The 4177-nt window shown below is 48.7% G+C and overlaps 1 pseudogene; it reads right to left on the bottom strand.

Annotated features, from left to right (window-relative positions):
• Positions 1 to 317: 317 nt before the first annotated feature.
• Positions 318 to 2058, bottom strand: LOC125621212 (GTP-binding protein Rhes pseudogene; annotated as a pseudogene).
• Between the last annotated feature and the right edge of the window lie 2119 nt (positions 2059 to 4177).

Here is a 4177-nt window from a genome sequence, read left to right as displayed (position 1 = left end):
TACCTTCATTTTAATGTGTTTATGGTTTTATTTCAGCAGATCAAATGCTTTTTAATGGCTTCATTCTTGTTATACTTTGATATGAGGAGTGCTGTTTTGTTTGTAGCTGCTCACTGCCTGGTAAAATGTTAGTGGCTAAATTACCAGGAAAAGCCATAAAAGGGGAGGGGAGGGTGAGTGTCATAAAGTACTGGGAAGCCACCAGATAAGGACAGCGTGTGGAAGAGAAAATGCAAACACAGTGATCAGAGGTCCGGCTGGGTACGGATCACAGCTGGTACTACTTTTCAGAGAGCAGAAGAAAAACACACCTTGAGTTTGCAATGTAATTTTTTTTTAATTGGATACAACTTTAAAAAAGAACAAAATAAAAACCAGACTGTTCACAGACTGCCCTGCCTTGTGCTCTGTGATGCTACCCAAAGTGCAAAATCAAAACTACCTTGGACACTGGTTATTTCATTGTAAACGAAGCTTGTACAAAAATGTGTACAAATGCACAGGGTTAGGGGCTGGTGAGCAAGAACCCAACACGGGACTGGGACCAGTGAGAAACAATACGGATTCACAGATGCACGTGTGCGCTTTCCACTACATGTGACAGAAGAGACTCCCTCGTTTGCTCCCCCTTGTACCACAGAGCTTCAGGGACATAAGGTATTTACTAACTCTCATGATGGACGCTCAAAGGCTTCACAAATGCAACATGCTTCCTAACTGAGCCCCCTCTCTAAATATACACTCTCTCCTCTCTGCCTCTGTCCCTTGCTACACACCCCCCCCCCCTCCCGCCCCAAACCCCTGTGTAGCACCATGAAGACAGACTTCAGTGACTCAGGCACGCCCAGTTCCTGCCTTTCGGAGACTGCTGCTGAATGCTCCCTATGGGTCAGTCACTCCCCCTCTCCAGCCCCCGGCCAGCTGAGTCAAAGTGACTCGGGCCCCTACCTCATTTGATCTACAAGTTTACCAGTCTTAGCAGGCTGGGTAAGGAACAGGAGGGGGAGGGGTGCCACTTTAGTGGCTGCAGCCTCATCTCTACCCAGCCCACCTGAGTTTCAAGTCCATCCTGCTGCTCCTCCTCCTGGCCTGGCCCAGCTCAGCAAACAGTGCAGCTGTTGGTCTTGTTCATGGGTGGTCTGAGTGCGTTCTCCTTTGGGAAGGTCTCCCTCCTCCTGCGCAGCGCCGGGCTGAGCCGGCTGGGCAGGTTGACTTGCTGCAGCAGCTCCCTGAAGACTTCCACCACATTCTCGTTTTCCTTGGCCGATGCTTCCAGGAAGCGGTTGTTCCAGTCCAGCTCCACCAGAGACAGGGCATCCTCAGTCAGCACCTGCCTCTCTCTGTTGGCCTCTGCCTTGTTGCCCACCACCACGATGGGGGGGAACTTGTCTTCCTTCACCTCCAGGATCTCCTCCCGCAGGCTCTTGACGCTCTCGAAGGACTCTGTGTCATCCACCGCGTAGACCAGGGCAAAGGCGTCACTGTTCTGGATGGACAGCTTGCGCATGGCCGGGAAGGAGTAGCTGCCACTGGTGTCCAGGATCTCTACCTTGATGGTGGCCCCGCTCACCTCGTACTCCTTGCTGTGCAGCTCTTCCACTGTCCGCCGGTGCTTGGGCTCAAAAGTGTCCAGCAGGAAGCGACGGATCAGGGCTGTCTTGCCCACGCCTGCCGCACCCAGGAAGACCAGACGCACGTGGTTCTTCTCCTTCACTGCCAGGGACATGGCTGCACACTGGAGCTCTGGGGACTTTGTGGGAGGAAAGCTACAAATCCAACTTTGGCTGAAGCTGTCTGCAACCCAGGGTTGCAGGTCTCCTTCCTCTGCAGCTCAGAGCCTGGTGTCTCCCTCGCTTTTCATGGATGAGCTCTGCACATCTCTCTCCAAGTTTGTTGCTACTCTCGAGTGGCCTGCAAACTTCTCCGGGCTGGATCTGGATCACTGCTGTCTCCCCACTCCCTCAGCTCGGCTCACCATTTATTCACACTCCCCTTCAACACGTGTCATAGGCTTGTCCAATCTCTGCAGTTGGGAGTATAATAGGGGAGGGGGAGAGAAGGATGCTCTGAGCCAATCCGCTGAGATCTGTCCTTGAAAGCCATCCCCAGCCCTGGAGAGGCTCAGCAATGCTGTGCATCACACTCGGCTCATGCTGCTGTTTGTAGCTCTGGGGAGCTAGCTGCCTTTTAGCAGCTGCCCTTATGTCATCCTTGGAGATCGAGACTCACTGAGAGCAACGAATTAGTGCCAATGAACTAGAGAGAGAGTTCTGAGCCCTCAGTGCTCCTCTCTCCTGTTGGGGGATTGTGTGGGGACAGACCAGGGCTTTATTTGAAATTACCTGCTGAGTTTCTGTGACATTTTGCTTTGTGGCTTGTGTGCTACCAGCTGGTTGCGAGTATTGGAAAAAGGTAAAAACAGCCTCTACCTGCGTCCCTGCCAATTTCTGTTGCCATTTCCTGCAATTGTATCATCAACATAGAGAAAGCAACTGTAACTGCTTCTACAGCACCAAACGCCATTCCTCGCCCCTCACCTGCAATGCATCCCAGAGCATGATTCTGCCAAACCCTGGATTCAGCACCAGGATCCAGCCAAATTTTGACCTGGTCCAGGTCCCCCACATTCTAATGCCTATCTAGAGAACAGGGGTAGCCCATTCCTCATGCTGCAAAATATTTTGGGCTGTGGTACGAGTGTGGCAAAAACCCAGATGTGGCACATGTATCCTGCCAGATCCACCTAATTTTTGGCCATCACCAACCAAAATATACCACATGAGCAGAGAAGAAGTGTAGCTGTTTCTGCTGATCAAAACATTCTGGACACTGATCCATCCGAGGACATGAGTGTCGCAAAACCTGGATCTTTACAATATTTGGCTCAACCCCCAAATTGTTCACTCCAAATTATAAAGCATAAGTAGCCACTCCTGCTCCACTGGAAAACTCTGTACCCTGCTACATCCCAACCCAATTGTACTGGAAAAACACATGTTTGGTATCTGGAGCCAATTTTTAACCCCCAAACTCTGTCTAAATAAACAGTTGTACCAGCTCCTAGTGCACCTAAAATTTCACATGCTTTCAAACTAGAGCTGCAGCACTGCAAGCCGACGTTTCTGGCCCCTGGGTTATGCTGGATCCATCTTGGTTTTTATTTTCTTTTTATGCCACCCCGTAAAATTCTATCAGTTAAACAAAGAAGTGCAGCTTTTCTCAATCTCCTGCAAAAATCCAGACCCTGATGCATCTTTAGTAAATAGCACTACAGCAATCCCATCCCACACCTGGAGCTTCTAGGAGGGTGTGTGAGACACAGCTGCTGAGCTAGAGGCACACTGCTGTTTTTGCACACACTGATGTACATGCACATATTCTCTCTCTCCTTTTCAGTCTGTCATTCTGCACTTCCATACTGCCCATCATCACAACATCTGAGTGCCTTTCCTTCTGCAAATCACAATGTTAACTTACCCGCTCTGGCCTTTGCGAGGAACCTAGCCCACTCAGCTCATACAGAAGGGAATAGTCACAAAACACTTTCCATAAAGTTACATACCCAATACTCTTGCTTAGGCTTTGGAAAATGATGCTGTTGAATGTCTGGACTTTTTTAGAAAAACTTTGGGTTGTGTACCTTTTTTTAAAAAAACTGCAATAAATATAAAAAATGCAAAGGGAGAAGATTAAATATATACCTTTATCATTTCTCCTGGTTGGGTGTAGGACATAATGCTGTATATCTCAGTCACAAGAAGATCCCAGTAAGAACCTGGTGAGGATGTATAGTAATTGCAATCACTGCATAGGTGCGAATTCACAACCCCTTATTAAAAAGATGTGGTTTTATAACAGTACTGTGCACTTGCACAGTGTCTTCCATCGAAAAAGCTCCAGGTTTCATATTTGTTCAGCCTCACGACACCCAATGAGGTAGGTAAGTGTCATGATCCCTCTTTTATGGGTGAAGAAACAGAAGCACAGAAAAGTTAAAGGACCTGCTAAAGGTCAAACAAGGAGTCTCTGGCAGAGAGGGGAACAGAACCCAGGTCTTACGACTTCCAGTGAGGTCACTAAACCACAAAACCATCCTACCTCTCTAAGTAACCTGACCTCGGAGGAAGTGTGAGCTGAAAGGAGGTGTGAGGAGACATCTTGGGAAATTATACATGAT

The sequence above is a fragment of the Caretta caretta genome, chromosome 14 (genome assembly GCF_965140235.1).
Source record: "Caretta caretta isolate rCarCar2 chromosome 14, rCarCar1.hap1, whole genome shotgun sequence".
NCBI classification, from domain to species: domain Eukaryota; kingdom Metazoa; phylum Chordata; order Testudines; family Cheloniidae; genus Caretta; species Caretta caretta.
Note: the sequence above shows the minus strand (reverse complement) of the source record. Positions and strands in the feature narration are given on the sequence as shown.